Source organism: Canis lupus, chromosome 2 (genome assembly GCF_011100685.1).
Source record: "Canis lupus familiaris isolate Mischka breed German Shepherd chromosome 2, alternate assembly UU_Cfam_GSD_1.0, whole genome shotgun sequence".
NCBI lineage: Eukaryota > Metazoa > Chordata > Mammalia > Carnivora > Canidae > Canis > Canis lupus.
In genome coordinates, this window is record NC_049223.1 from 36,721,919 (window position 1) to 36,737,979 (window position 16,061).

A 16,061-nucleotide genomic window follows, 5' to 3' on the forward strand; every position below is an offset into this window, starting at 1 on the left:
CCAGAGGGAGGTCTCTGGCCAGGCGGCCCTCAGTAAAAAGGAAAAAAAAAAAAAAAAAAAAAGGCAACCCAGAGACGTATGTCCTCTCCTTCACAAAGCTGCTCCTCAAGGTGTTTGGGGCTTTCACATTTTTCTCCTGCTACCGAGGACCCCCAAAGGTGTCCCCTCAGTTCAGGACAGGAACACGAGATTGGGCCCTTCTCAAAGGACGTCCTATATATAGCCAGTGAACTCTCCTCATGACTGTCCTCTGTGTCACCCGCTCTTCTGGGTCCCAGCCCTTTGATGCCTTGCTGGAAACAGTCTTTTACTGAAAAGCAAAACGGAGCCAAACTAACAGTAGAAGAGAACAAGTGATCAAGTGGCCCCTATTAAATGACCTACATTTTTAATATATTTTTAAAAAATTGTGATGGGGTACTTGGCTGGCTCAATGTGCCTCTTGATCTTGGGGCTGTGAGTTTGAGCCCCATGTTGAGTGTAGAGATTAAAAATAAAATCTTTTAAAAATGCTAAAAAACTACGGGTGCCTGGGCGGCTGAGTTGGTTAAGTGTCCAACTCTTGATTTCAACTCAGGTCTTGATCTCTGGGTTGTGAGTTCAGGCCCCATGTTGGGCATGTAGCTTACTTTAAATAAGGAGAAAAAGAGGGGTACCTGGGTGGCTCAGTTGGTGGGGCTTCCAACTCTTGATTTCACCTCAGGTCATGATCTCAGGGTTGTGAGATGGAGCCCTGAGTAGGGCTCTGTGATGAGCATGGAGCCTGCTTGGGGTTTTCTCTCTTACCCTCTCCCTCTGACCCTCCTTCTCCTTGCACTCTCACACTCTCTGTCTCTAAAAAAATAAAAGTGGGGAGGGAAGGACCAAAGAAAGGTAAAAAATTAAAAACTAAAAATTGTGATAAAGTACATATGATCTAAAATTTCCTATTTTAACCATTTTCAAGTGTACAGTTCAGTGGCATTCAGTACCTTCATGTTCTCATGCAACCATCACCACCCTCTATCTCCAGAACTCCTTTCATCTTTTTTTTAAAAAAGATTTTATTTATTTATTCATGAGAGACAGAAAGAGAGAGAGAGAGAGAGAGAGAGAGAGGCAGAGACACAGGGAGAAGCAGGCTCCATGCAGGGAGCCTGATGTGGGACTCGATCCCAGGACCCCAGGATCATGCCCTGGACCAAAGGCAGGCGCTCAACCACTTAGCCACCCAGGGATCCCACCCTTTTTCTTTAAATTTAAATGATTTTATTTTCACACAACCTACATGACATTTTTCCCTTAAAAACAATGTCTCTAATCCAAATAAATCAAAGTCAAACTAAATGAAGAGTTTGAGAGGACATCACCCATTAGTCTAAGTCCTGGTGATGTGCATGAAAAGCAGCAGCAGTTATGCCAACAGGGGATAGATCTAAAGTAATAGTCACATTTACTCACATTTTTCCATTTCTAAACCATCCTTAAAGAAAGTCGTATCAGGGGTCACACCATCTTCACAGTAGTCCAGCAGAGCAACCATGCCATCCGGGTTTGTGTTCCCATCAACAAACAGCTGGTCGTTTTTGCAAATAGTAAGGATATGCTTGATTTGTTCTGCAGCCTGGGTCTCTGTTTTTCAAGGTTGCCTTTGGTTGAGTTCATATTGTCTTTGCTGTGCTTCTTATAGGCTTCTTAACGTGAAGCTGGTGTCCTGCAAGTGATAGTTCCTAACGGTATCAACACCAGTGACTGCTTCTGGTACCCTCGCTCTCAGGTCTTTAGTGGAGGCGTTGCCACAAACGAGTAAGTCAGCAGTGTTACCCTCCGTCCTACTGACCAGCTTCTCCTCCACCTCCAGGGGCACCTCCGGGAGCCCATCCCCGAGCTCCTGAATCTTCATGTCTGAGGACTTATCATCATGGTGGATGAGATTGAAAAACAGGATCATAACAGCAGGTGGAGGGTGGAGACAGATGAGGATGGCTCTAGGTGAACAGGAGCCCAAGGCCTGGAGGGAGTGGTCCAGCCTGGGCAGTACCCCAGCGGGGTAGGGGGGCAGGTAGGGAACAGGCAGAAAAGGAGAGTTCTTTCTATCTTGCAAAACAAACTCCATGCCCTTAGACAACAGATTCCCAGTGCTCCCTCCCCGCAGCCCCTGGCAAACACCATTCTGCTTTCTGTCTCTATGATTTCGACTATTGTATGTGTCACCTATGAATGGAAACATACAGTTGTCCTTTTGTGACTGCCTGATTTCACTTAGCACAACGTCCTGAACTTTCATCCATGTTGTGACATGTGTCAACATTTCCTTCCTCTTTAAGGCTGAATACTATTCCATTGTACGTATAAACCATATTGTGTTTTTCCATTGAGCCATTGATGGACACTTGGATTGCTTCCATGTTCTGGCTGCTGTGAATAACTCTATGATGAATATTAGGTGCTCTTTTCAAGATTGTTTTGACTGATTTGTGGGGTTTTTTAAAAAAGATTTTATGTATTTATTTGAGAGAGAGAGAGCACAAGTCGGAGGGAGGGCTAGTGGGAGAAGCAGACCCCCACTGAGCAGGGAGCCCAATGCAGGGCTCGATCCCAGGACCCCGGGATCATGACTTCAGCCAAAGGCAGATGTTTACCCGACTGAGCCACCCAAGTGCCCCGACCTATTTGTATTTTAAATGGTGGGATATTTTAAGAACCCAAGAAAGCCAGTGAGAGCTATTTTAGGTAGAAACAGGCTTAGCGTCCCCTGCATCAAGCCATGTTGCCTGCCAACAGGACTGCCCTCAGATGCACATTTTATCTAGTATCATGTATTTTTCATTTCATCACTGAAAATGATAAAAAGTTGTACCCAGTAGGGAGAGAATATATAAACACTGAACTTCCCAAGCCAGTTGACCATGGGAATTTTGACAATGGTGATTTATCAGACAGTGACTTTGGGAGGTGACAGGATGCAGCAGGAACAAACAGGTGACTTTGGCATCAAACCCGGCAAACATCTTTCCCCACATGGGTTTTAAACACCTTCCTGACCTGAGTTTCAGGGTTCTTATTGATTCCCATTTACCCCTGAGCTCTCCTGTGTCTTCAACTCTTAGTTACTCCCCATCAGCACTGCAACATGCTCAAGCCTTTAACAAAACAAAACGGCAAGATAAAAGCACAACCACTCCTTTGAGCCCTGTCTCCCTTTGCCTCCCAGCCTCTCTCTCTCTTCCCCCTGGAAGACTGTCTTCCCCCATCTACTTTCACATCCCACTCCAATTCACTCCTAAACCCATTGTGCTCTGGCTTCTGCCCCTATGCTCTTCTTCTGAGTTTTATTTATTTATTTATATAATTAAAAATTTTTAAAAAATTTATTCATGAGCAATACACAGAGAGAGAGTCAGAGACACAGGCAGAGGGAGAAGCAGGCTCCATGCAGGGAGCCCAATACGAGACTCGATCCTGGGACTCCAGGATCACGTCCTGAGATGCAGGCCGGTGCTCAACCACTGAGCCACCTAGGATTCCCCTTCTTCTAGGTTCTAATGTGACCTTGCTGGGCCTCCTGGTCTGAGCTCGTGATGGGTCTGAGTCTCAGCTCCAATTCAAGGCAGCAAGAGCACTGCACCCTGAGAAGTCCTGGCATGCAGCTTCAGAGGCAATCCCTAGAACACCAAGAATATATATATAGTGACTGCCTGATTTCACTTAGCACAGTGTCCTCAACTTTCATCCATGTTGTGACATGTGTCAACATTTCCTTCCTCTTTAAGGCTGAATACTATTCCATTGTATGTATAAACCATATTGCATTTTTCCATTGGGCCATTGATGGACATTTGGGTTGCTTCTACCATCTGGCTGTTGTGAATAATGCTATGATGAACATTAGGGTATAAATATGACCATATGTGTGTGTGTGTGTGTGTGTGTGTGTGTGTGTGTGTGTATTTTCCCCATTAAGGTATATGGTAACCCAGGTAAGGTATATGATCTATGGAACTGCATCCTTACTAATGCAGAAACAAGAACAACATTTGCAAAACATCTTCCAGACAGTGGAGCCTCAAGGTCAGGGGATCAACTCTATCATCCAACACACCTGGAGTGACCCTCCCAGCTCTGCCATTTGCTATCTGGGAGACCTTGGACAAGTTCCTTCAATTCTCTCTGCCTCCTCACCTCGCCTCAAAAATGGCCATGGCAATAGCAGGCACCACAAGGAACTATTAGAAGAAGTGAGCAAGACCATGTGTGTCAGGTGCTAAGTGCAGTTCATGGCCCATAGGAAGCATTTCATAAGGAATAGCTCTCATGACTTTTTATCTAAGCCCATCTCAATTTTCACACCTCTAAGATGGGAATGAACAAATGTGGTAAGACTAAGGGTTTGTTACAAAATTCTCTAGAGAGTCATTGGTTTCCTGAGTGATCAGAAACATTTCAGGGGCACCTGTGTGGCTCAGTCTGTTGAGCATCTGACTCTTGATCTCTGCTCAGGTCCTGATCTTGGGGTTGTGAGTTCAGGCCCTCTGCATTGGGTTCCATGCTGGGTGTGGAGCCTGCTTAAGAGGGAGAGAGAGAGAGAGAGAGAGAGAGAGAAAAGAAAGAAAAAAGAAACAAAGAAAGAATAGAGGCCTTTAAAAAGGACAGTGTGAGAAACTACAGGGAGAAACATTGCAGAGGGGCCAGAGAGAGAAGCAGAATCCTCAAATGAGAATGAACATTTCCTAGATGTTGGGAGATAAACCAGCAGGCACAAGAGTAGGACGAAAATCTGCCTCTGTGGTTGGCATTGGAGAAGATGAATGATCTCTGTTGTACAAGTACAAACACAGACTAGATGGGGAAACAGCCACTGGAAAAGCCATCAGAACTAAAACTAGATAGTAGGCAATGGCCACCAGAGGAGGCATCTACTGTGATCAATTAAAACTGGAGACCTCATTTTAAAATAAGTAGAGATGTTCCAAGAACAGATGTTGCAGAGTACATGAATCCAGGTATGTGAGTCTGACAAAATGGCTGAAGTGCAGGCAGAAATGGGAGGACGTAAAATTGGCACATGTCGGTCCACCAATAAAGGCCGAGGACAGCTGAGCAAAGAGTCTGGGCCTGTGCTGTCCGAAGGGGCAGCAGTAGCCTCGGTGACTCTCCAGCACTTGAAATGTAGGTGGTAGAAATTGAGAAATGTGTTAAGTGTAAACTACACACAGATTTCGAAGACTAAGTACCCAAAAAAGTAAGAACATAAAATATATTAACAATTTTAAAAATATTGATCACACATTGAAACGGTAACAGCTCAGATGCTGAGTTAAGCAAAATAGACTAAAATTAATTTTACTGTGTTTCGCTTTCTTTTTAAATGTGGCTTCTAGGGATGCCTTGGTGGCTTAATTGGTTAAGTGTCTGCCTTCAGCTCAGGTCATGATCCTGGGGTCCTGGGATTGAGCTGTGCATCAGGCTTCCTGCTCCGCAGGGAGCCTCCTTCTCCCCTTCTCCCTGCTTATGCTTGCTCTCTCTCTCTCAAATAAATAAAATCTTTAAATACATAAAAAATATATGTGGCTTCTATAAAATGTAAAATCACACACATTCTTGTGAGTGGTATTCAACATATGGAAGCTATGGGTTTTTTTTTTTACTTAAATTCAATTAGCCCACATACGGGACATCATTAGTTTCAGATGTAGAGTTCAGTAATTCATCAGTTGCAGGTAACACCCAGTGCTTGTAAGATATGTATTTTTGTTGTTGTATAATTCCAAAGACCTGGGAGTTTACTATATGTCAGTATCATTATGTATTTAAGGCAATATTGAAGATGCCTTCACAGTCCACCAAATGGGAGAGGAAAATCTGCCCACCTTTTAGAGCAGCCATTCTCAACTGGGGCAGTTTTGCCTCCCGGGGCCATCTGGAGACACGTTTGCGCATCAAAACTTGATAGTGAAAGGGAATATAAGGGAAGGGAGAAGAAGTGTGTGGGAAATATCAGAAAGGGAGACAGAACATAAAGACTCCTAACTCTGGGAAACAAACTAGGGGTGGTGGAAGGGGAGGAGGGCGGGGGTGGGGGTGAATGGGTGACGGGCACTGAGGGGGCACTTGACAGGATGAGCACTGGGTGTTATTCTGTATGTTGGTAAATTGAACTCCAATAAAAAATTAATTAATTATTAAAAAAAAAAAACCTGGAGGGATAAAGCGGCTACTGGTATCTAGAAGATAGAGGCCAAGGAGGACGCTAGACATCCTACAGCTGGCAGCATCCCCACCCCCATGACAAGATCGGGCCAAAATAGCAATAGTGCCCTGAGTAGCCCTGAGTTAGAGGTTCTTGGTTATCTACAGACTTTGATTAAACATCAAGCCTCAGAAATGTGTGGGACAAAGAGAACGGCAGATGTCCTCCAGGTGCTGTGGGTAGCCGGCCCTCCAACCCCGCCCAGCAGCAGCACCACCCAGGAAGTTATTAGAAACACACAATCTGAGGCCCCAGCCCACTCCCCACTGAATCAGAATCTCAAAGTGGAGCCCCCAAATCTGTGGCTTAACAAGTAGGCCCTCCGGGTGGTTGTAATACACTCTCAGGTCTGAAAAGCCTGCTTGGCTGACCGCGTCCCCCGGTGACCCCCTCCCGCACGTTCCAGGCCCGAGCGGCAGGTGGCAGCAGACCTGACAACGGTGTCGCCAGGCCTGCAAAGAGCCGAGCCGGGGCTCGCTTGCTGCAGGTCAGCTGGTGACAGCTGGCACCCGTGCGCCGCCTCACACTCAGGAGTGCCAGCTTTCTAATTTCGGGAAAGTCGGAGAGAAAAGCGTGGTTTGAACGCACTCAGAGTCCCTTCTTAGTCCCATGGTGCTTCCAGGGCTCTGAAATTGTTCAGTTCTAACTTGTGTTACTAAAGCATATTCTCCGACAGAGAATTCGGTGAGTAATCGGGTTCGGACTATTTTTTAAAAACACCTCGCACCCTACAAAATCCCAAATTGGTGACAATACGTCATTTCTGCTATCCCCGGGGGCTTCTCGGGCCAGGCACTTGACACCGCACACCTGAGTGACTCCCCCATCTACACGTGCACCCCAGTGCACCCCATCTGGTGAAGGACCAGCCTCGCAGGCTTTCCTGGGTCTTTTGTGAGGCAGATTAAATTAGTTCGGCAAACCTCGTTCAGAAGGGCGAGCCCGCGACCGTCAGGTAATTTCCCATCCGAGCCACAAGGGGGCACCCTCCGCCCTGCCATGGGCGTGCGTCTGTGCCCAAAGGATGACCCTGAAGGGGAAGGTCGCTCGAGGGCAGATCCTGAAGGAATGGGGAGGGAACTGTTACTGTTTTGGTAAAGTGGCTCAGTGGTGTGACTTTTGAGTGGGACCTCCGCCCCGGACTCTAAAGCCGCGTTCTTCAAGGTGTGGCCCCCCGTCTGGCAGCCACAGCATCACCTGGGAGCTGTTAGCAAAGCAGTTATTGGGCCCCTTCCCAGGCCTGCTGAGTCAGAAGCTGGGAGGGGGGGGACCCACCGATGATTTCTGCTTTAACAAGCGTCTTCTCTCTTATACGCCCCCCCCCCCCCCCGCCCCCCCCAGGTGACTGCGATGCTGGCTCAAGCTTGAGAACCACTGCCTCCGTGGAGCATCTTCCTGGGCACCCTGAGCACCGGCTGGGATGCAGAACCACGACGTTGCTATCTGATCTCATCAGGCTTCTGCCAAGAGGCTAAATGTAAGAGCCTGCGTTCCTAACGCTTGACATGTCCTTTGGGTCACTTACCCGAGAACACCTGAGGACACTGAGGTCAGTCTTTCTGTGGGAATGTGTCAGTCCCTGGGCGATACAGAGGAGGGCCAAGTGCCAGCCCTCAGGAGCTTCCAATCACGTGTAGACGGCGGGATCGCCACAGAGATCCAAAGACCAAGGAGGCTCCGACTGGGGTGCCTCTGGCTCCACGTGGAAGCAGAATGGAAGCACACACATTAGGACACCCCCCCCATCGCCATCCTGCCTTGCTTTTCTATTCTCTCACGCCCAGATGCGCCCCCTCCTCTTTTCCTCCCTGCTCACCGCCTGCCCTGAGTTTGCCCTAGTTTTTCTCTTTCATGACCCCTAATCTTCTACATCGCTTGTCCTATTTCCCTCCACCTCATTCTGGTTTTGTTTTAGGTCACAGAAGTCCCAGGGATAGATTCAGCAAGGACAGAGCCCCCAGAAGGCAGAGGAAAGGATAGAACAGAGTGGACGTGGACAGACGTCAGTTCAGGATGAAGCCTGAGAACACCCGAGCGTACCTGACCATCCTGGCCCCTGCCCTGTGCTGTGCAGGCCCCGGGGGCACACTGCGCTGGGGGCCACAGAGTGTGGCAGAGCTCTCGGGGGCAATTGGACGTGAGCTAAGCCTTGGCAGGTGAGGGGGCTCCGGGTGAGCAGAGGGGGAGGAGGGGCCCTGCCGGCCACAGCAGGAAGGAGCTCGAGTGTGAGGGGGCATGGTAGCCTGTGGGGGATGGAGGATATGATGCAGAGTCGTGGGAAGTGAGGCTGGATGGGTCCCCAGATGGAGGAGGTGACAGATAAAGTTGGAGTCGGTTCCTGAGCAGAGGAGAAGTGTGCGTAAGAAGGAATTATATTGGTACTAAGAAGGCATCATGTCCTGCGGGAGTCACGATGAAAATGCCTGTAGTGTGAAGCAAGTTAGGGATGAAGCAGGAGGGCCAGGAGGGGCTGTGGGGAGCTAAAGCACCTGCCCATTCTAGAGTGGGGAATTACCGGGGACAGGCGTCACAACTCTGGACTTCTTTCTCATGAGAGACACACAGAGAGAGGCAGAGAGAGAGAAGCAGGCTCCATGCAAGGAGCCCAATGCGGGACTCGATCCCGGGTCTCCAGGATCACGCCCCGAGCTGAAGGCGGCACTAAACTGCTGAGCCACCCGGGCTGCCTGAGACTTGATTTTTTAAAAATTTTTATTGAGGTATCATTGACACAGTTACATTAGTTTCAGGTGTACAACATGGTGATTCGAGGAGTCTGTACACGGTGCTGTGCTCCCCATGAGCGTAGCTCCCATCTGTCACCTTACAGTGCTGTTACCACCCCACTGACTGTATTCCCTGTGCTGTGCCTTTCATCCCCGTGGCCTATTTATTCTATAACAGGAAGCCTGTACCTTCTCCTCCCCATCACCCGTTTTGCTCACCACTCCCAGCCTCTTAACCTCTGGCAACCATCAGTTTGTTTTCTGTATTCTGGGTCTATTTCTGCTTCTTTTCATTGTTGTTCATCAGTTTTGTTTGGTAGATCCCACAGAAATATAAAATCATGTGGTATTCATCTGTATCTGACTTATTTCACTTAGCATTAACTTCTCTAGCTCTATATTGTTGCAAATGGCAAGATCTTTTTTATGGCTGAGTAATATTCCAGTGTCTATACGTATCACATACTCTTTATTCATTGCATCCATTGATGAACACTGGGGTTGCTTCCATAGCTTGACTATTGCTGTAGTAAAAAAGGGTGCATATATGTTTTCAGATTAACATTTTAATTTTCTTTCAGTGAATACCCAGTAGTGGAATTACTGGGTAGTATAGTATTTGATATTTTGATACTGTTTTCCACAGTGGCTGCACCAATTTACATTACCACCAAGAGTGCACAGGGTTCATTTTTCTCCACATTCTCACCAACATATACTTCTTGTTTTTTCAATATTAGCCATTCTGGCTGGTAAGAGGTGATAATTCATTGTGGCTTTGGTTGGCATTTTTCTGATGATGAGAGATGTTGAGTACTTTTTTCAGGCACCTATTGGCCATCTGGATGTCTTCTTGGCAAAATTTTTATTTGTGTTCTGCCCATTTTTAATCAGATTATTTCTTCATTTTAAAATATGGTAGCTAATTAAAATTTTTAAAATCTGGGCCTTTGGTCAAGTTTGATTTGGATTTTTAAAAATTTTTAACTTAAAGGTTTTAATCCTTTTTTAAAACAAGTTTTTATTTACTTATGTAATCTCTATACCCAATATGGGGATCAAACTCACAACCCCCAGATTAAGGGTTGCACACTCTTCCAACTGAGCCAGCCAGGCACCCCTCTGACCTGGATTTTTTTTTAATCTGGCATAGGGATTTGTACCATACTCTCAAAATACTACAGTTATTTTATCTTCTTAGTTTCCTTCCTCTTTTCTCTTAAAGCTACTTATTATGAACAACAACAAAATAAGTATAACATTCACTGAACATCAACAGTGTACTTTAAAATTCTTCACTTAAATTACCCCATTTGATCCTCACACAGCCCTCCCTGTAAGATTAGCTACTCCTATTTTACAGATGAGAGAAGTAAGGCTCTAAGAGGTAAAATAGCTTGCCCCAGATTACACAGTAAGTAGAGAAGCTGGATGCCTGCCCAGGTGGTCAGATTGTGACTCATGCCTTTAGCTTGTGTGTAATATCCTTTCCTGTATAGTTTCTCGCTTCCAAGCATAAGTGATATTCATGAGGTTGTGTTTACCTTCTCGCACTAAAATATCAGTGTGCTTTTTCCGTGCCCATGCCTTGGGTGTGGAATATGTCTGTTCTGGTTGGTTTCACAAATATTTACTGAGTGCTTATGATGAGCCATGCAGTGGGCTGGGCACCAGTCATCCACCTTCATGAAACCATTTTATTTAATTTAGTTATTTTTGAAATTTTACTTAGTTTCTAAGTAAACTCTACCTCCAATATAGGGCTCGGATTCACGACCCACCCCGAGATCTAGAGTCGTGTGCTCTACTAACTGAGCCAGCCAGGCGCCCCCATGAAACTGTTTTAATAGGAAATGCTGACAGAAGCACAAAATCTCAGTGTAATATGGGATGTCATGTTGAAATAAAGACATCTCCAGGATGTGGTGAGATCACACTCTGGAGTCCTGCATGTGGGGGAAGGCATACATCAGGGATGACTTCCTGTGAGAAAGACCATGGGGGTTGAGTGTCAAAGAACTCTAAGGCACAGCAGGGTTCAAGAGGCAGGCATTGGAAGAGCCAGAGGGTGTAGGGAAGATCAGGAGAGTCGTGACCAAGCATCAGGAGGAGTTGGGGACCTTTGGGTTAGCGCTACCTGAGAGGGCTGATGGAAAGGCCAGTGCCAGAGGAGGCTGAGGGGCAGACCCCACAGAAAGAATAAAGACTGATTTGTGAGTGAACGAATGAGATGAATCAACTGAAAGGCTGGAAGAGGGCATCACGTGAATTCACCCTGGCACATGGAAGGACTGGCCACCTCTTCCTGGTGTGGTACCACAACCAGGCTGCTTCGTCTCTGTGATCCTTAGTTTCCTTGTATAAAGTGAAGTCTGTGACTCACACAGTTTGGCAAGTATTGCATGAGATGCCATGCCAGGACTAGGCCAGCGCCTGGCCAGTGCAATCACTAAGACCATGTGAGTTATTATCACTGGAGGCACTTGGGAAATGTTTGTTGAATGAATGAATGAATGAATGAGAGCAATGGTTTAAGCCGCCCCAGTGATAGCAACAGGAGTTGGGAGATGAGTGCAGGAGCTTCAGCTTGAGACTGGCCCATGATTCTACTTGTCTTTTGAGGACCGGAGAATAAGGGCTACATTCATTTGAGACCTATACAGATGTCAGCTCTATCGTAAAGTCCAAATGAAGCTATCTAGTCCCCCTGAGCAGCAGCCTGCCTCCACACGCAAACCTGACCACAGAGCCTTCAGTTGAATCAGCTGTAATTTGGTGCTGAGGCTGCTGATTTTTTTCCCCCAGAGGCCTTGTCTGCACTCTGCCCATTGAATGGTGAATCTAACATTCCTGCAGGTTTCATCACTCCATCCAGGTGCTCACAGCCCTGCCAACTGAACGCTCTCTCCTGGGCAGCTGCAGCAGTCTGGCACCTGGCGCCCATCTGGTGGAAATAAGCATCCGCTTGGGAGGCATGACAGCCTTGTTGGCTCCCGCGTGATTGATGGCCACGGCTGCTGCCCCTGTGTCCCTCGCTTCCAAATAACACAGAGGGGGACAGTTTCCCAGCCAGTTGGGTAGCTCCAGGTGGCCACGTTCACCTTGGGGATTCCCAGGAAGAGAGAGGAAAACCTGTAAAATGATGACAATCATGCATTCCGTATCTATAGTCATTTTTGCTTCAGAATCTCGATGGCTGGAGCACATGGGAGCTTTTCTCCAGGGATTCTGTGCTGGTAGCTGTGTGCCTTGATTTTTCAGGTGGTGATGAGGGCACTGGGAGGAAGGGACCTGAAAAGTGGAAGCCTGGCTTTTTCTGAATGAAATAATTTCTGTGACCATGGGTCCCCAACTTACCTGTGTGCCAGACTCCTCAATTGGGTGGGAGACACACAGGGCTGCAAGTTCTGGAAGGGTAGGTGTGTGACCAGACCCAGACACCTGTATCTTTATTCAGGTCCTTAGGACTTTTCACAATGTGGTCTGCAGATCACCTGAATCCAATCACCTATTTCAAAATGCAAGTTCTTGGGTACCTGGTTGACACAGTCAGTTAAGCATCCAACTCTTGGTTTTGGCTCAGGTCATGATCTCAAGGTCATGAGGTTGAGCCCCACCACCAGCTGTGTGCTCAACAGGGATTCTGCTTAAGATTCTCTTCCTCTGCTCCCCCCTACTCACACGTGCTCTCTCTAAAATAAATCTTTAAAATATAAAATACAAATGCAGGTTCCTTGGGCTCACCCCAAGACTCATAAAATAGACAGTTCTGGATATTGAAGCCATAAGGGGTTTTGTTTGTTTGTTTTAAGATTTTATTTATTAGAGAGAGCGAGCACGAGGTGAGGAGGGGCAGAGGCAGAGGGAGAGGGAGAAGCAGGAGCAAGCTCCCCACTGAGCAGGTGGGGCTCCATCCCAGGACCTTGGGATCATGACCTGAGCCGAAGGCAGACTCTTAACTGACTGAGCCACTCAGGAGCCCCAAAGCCTTAAGTTTTTCAATTTGAAGTCTAATTGACATTCAACATAGTGTTAATTTCATGACTCCACATTTGTACACCTTAGGAAATGATCACCACAGTAAGCCTAGTTAATATCTGTCTCCATACCTAGTTACAAAAACATTTTTTTTCTTGTGATGGGAACTTTTAAGATTTACTTTCTTAGTATCTTCAAATTTGCAATACAGTATTGACCATAGTCCCCATGAGGTACGTGACATCCCATTGCTTATTTTATAACTGGAAGTCTCTGCCTCTTGTCTCCGCACACCCATTTCACCCACCCCCATCTGCCCTCCCCTCTGGCAACCACCCATCTGTTCTCTGTATCTATGAGTTTTGTTTTTGTTTTGTTTTGTTCATTTGTTTTGTTTTGTTTAGACTCCACATATAAGTGAGATCATATAGCACTTGTCTTTCTGTCTGATGTATTTCACCCATGGATGGCTTCATTTTTAACAAGTGACTTTAACCTCCGGTCTTGAACACATTTACATTTGAGAACCACTGCATAAATGATTCTGACACATCATGACACTTGCAAAGCCACTGCCCCACAGCAATTAAACTTACATTTCTATCTTACAGGCCCTAGATTTTTTTTCCCCCTGACTCAACTAGACTTCCCTCAGCAACGAAGAGCAGTGTTGGTCGATAGAACACAAAGGAGCAAAGAAAGTTGAAAAGTGATGTAACCCGAAGCCACGTTGAGTCTGAGGCCAAGAAACTGTGATGGAAAAACACTAGGGCTCCTCACCTTGATTGTGACAAAGCTTTGGAGGGTGAAATGGAATGTGTGAACCTTCTGAAAACTGTCGACACTACAGCTCTTTAGCAAATGGGCTAGTTGTAGTTAGCAACTTCCTCCTGGCAACAAGAAGCTGCCTCTAGTCTTAGGCGCCTTTTGACTCCTCATGGCAATCTTGGGGCAGGATGGTGTGAGCAGAGAGACTGGGAGCTTGGCTTCCAAAGGTCAGGCGCCTTAGCCTGCAATGCCTGACCTCAGAGGTACAGAGGGGCGCAGTCCACGTGTCTGTGCAGTGTTTTGGGGCAGGCTTTGCTGCCAGCCCCATGGAACCCTCACCCCTGTGGCCTCTCTCCCGGCGGTCAGTGAGCAGTGTGAGTCCCTGAAGAGCCAGTGCAGAGCCATTCTGTAGGAGCCTAGCCAGCTAGACAATGGCTACTCTGTTCCTGTGTTCGCTAGCACCCAGACAGTTAACCCAGAAACTGCCCTCCTGCCCCTCAGGGCAGGCAAATTTAAAAGCTCTCCTTTCAACTTTAGCCCCAAATCTCAGAGGCTGAGAAGATGCACTTTCTTCCCCCAAAGCCTAGTTTTTTCCATACTATTTGGCCGTGAGGCCTTCAAGAGGGTCTCTTTTCTTCTTTTGTGGCTGCTGATCCCTGGAGAATTGATAGATCTTCAGAAGAATTCCCCTAGAAACTCTGGGGGACAAGAGCAACCTATGTCCACCCAGCAATCTGGACTGGGAACACTCTCACTGTCTCTCTCCCAACCCTCCCCACCCCCCGCCAAGAGAGCCAGAGATCAAACAGCCATCCCAGAAGGCCAGAAACTGGAGGCATTCTTGAAATTCATTTTAAATTTCATTTTATTAAACTTGGTATCATTTCAAAGATTGAGGCAGCTTACAAAAATCATATACAGTGTATCTCAGCAGGAGGAATAAAAGCAAAGGAAGGGAAACAGACAAAACTAGGTAGAAATTTTTGCATGAATTCCCTGGTGGACTTCTTAAAGATGGCACCCAGATTTGGTTCTGAGCTTTTTAGTAAGCAAAGAAGTCATCAGTCCTGGAGGTAACTCAGATATCCTCCATCAGTCCACCTTCTCCTTTATTTAAAAAAAAAAAGTCTCCCATTTATGAAATTTTTATGTGCCAGGCACATAGAGGATAGAGCCCTATGAACAAAAATTAAGTCCTTGTCTTCAAGGGGCTTATACTCTCGTTGAGGGAAATAAACCATATATTAGGAAACACTGAAATGTGACCGTCTGTCAGGGGATAATAAATGCTAAAAAAAAAATGAAACTGTGTGTGGGGACATACAGAGCCCAGGGGAGGTACAGCCATTTTGACAAAACAGTGGGGGACGTCCTCTAGGGAGTGACACGAGCAACTGGAAGGGTGAAGAAGTGAGCTGTGTGGGTGTGGGGAAGAGCGTTTGGGGCACAGAGGGCAGTGTGTGCAAAGACCACGAAGCAGGAGGGCAGTTGATGTGTCTGGGAAACTTCTAAGACATCAGTGGGGCTTGAGCACAGTGAGGGGCAGAGGGGGAGGCAGTAGGTGGTGACAATGCCCTTGGGAACTGGGCAGCCTGGCAGCCCCTGGGAAGCGGGGAGGTCAAAGGGAGAGTGGTGCCTCACAGGCCACGCAAGGACTCTGACTTACCTGCAGTGAAATGAGCAGCACAGGGGAGAGTTAAGCAGAGAGGTTGCAGGATTTCAAAAGATCACTCTGGCTGTGTGTGAAAAAGGGGCTGTGGAGGGTGTTTGCTAGCCTGCTAGGGCAGGCTGTGACAAAATACCACAGAGCGGGTGGCTGAAAAGACAGAAATGGATTTTCCACAGTTCTGGAAGTCTGAGATCAAGATGTCGGTAGGTTTGGGTTTTTTTGAGCCCCTCCCCCCTTTTAAAGATTTTATTTATGTGTGAGAGACATACAGAGAGAGGCAGAGACACAGGCAGAGGGAGAAGCAGGCTCCCCTCAGGGAGCCCAATGTGGGACTCGATCCCAGGACCCCAGGATCATGACCTGAGCCAAAGGCAGACATTCACCCACTGAGCTGCCCAGACGCCCCTCAGAGTCCTTTTCCACATGTCCCCGCATGGTGTCTGGGCATGTCCAAGTGTCTGTGTGTGTCCAAGTGTCTTCCTCTAGTTAAGGGTGTCGGTAAGATGGGATCAAGGCCCACCCAAGAGGCCTCTTGGTAATATAATCACCTCTATCAGGGCCCTGTCTCCAAATACACTCCCTTTCTGAGGTCCTGGGTTTAGAGCTTCAATGCACGAATTCAGGGAGAACACAATTCAGCCCATCATGGGGCAAGGGTAGAAGGGGGAAGACTGGTTTGGGAGCTAGCAAG

At 47.1% G+C, this 16,061-nt stretch overlaps 1 long non-coding RNA gene and 1 pseudogene across 2 annotated transcripts in view; one reads left to right on the plus strand and one right to left on the minus strand.

Annotated features, from left to right (window-relative positions):
• Positions 1–1,432: 1,432 nt before the first annotated feature.
• Positions 1,433–1,930, minus strand: LOC111094201 (annotated as a pseudogene).
• A 4,836-nt stretch (positions 1,931–6,766) lies between these two features.
• LOC111092054 overlaps positions 6,767–16,061 on the plus strand; it is a 38,699-nt gene continuing 29,404 nt past the window's right edge. The window contains exons 1-2 of one of the 2 annotated variants that reach the window (XR_005355482.1): positions 6,767–6,913; positions 7,571–8,385. This is a non-coding gene — a long non-coding RNA (uncharacterized LOC111092054). Of the gene's footprint in view, positions 6,914–7,192; positions 7,394–7,570; positions 8,386–16,061 lie in introns of those variants that run through there. The other variant, XR_005355481.1, reaches the window with a different exon arrangement.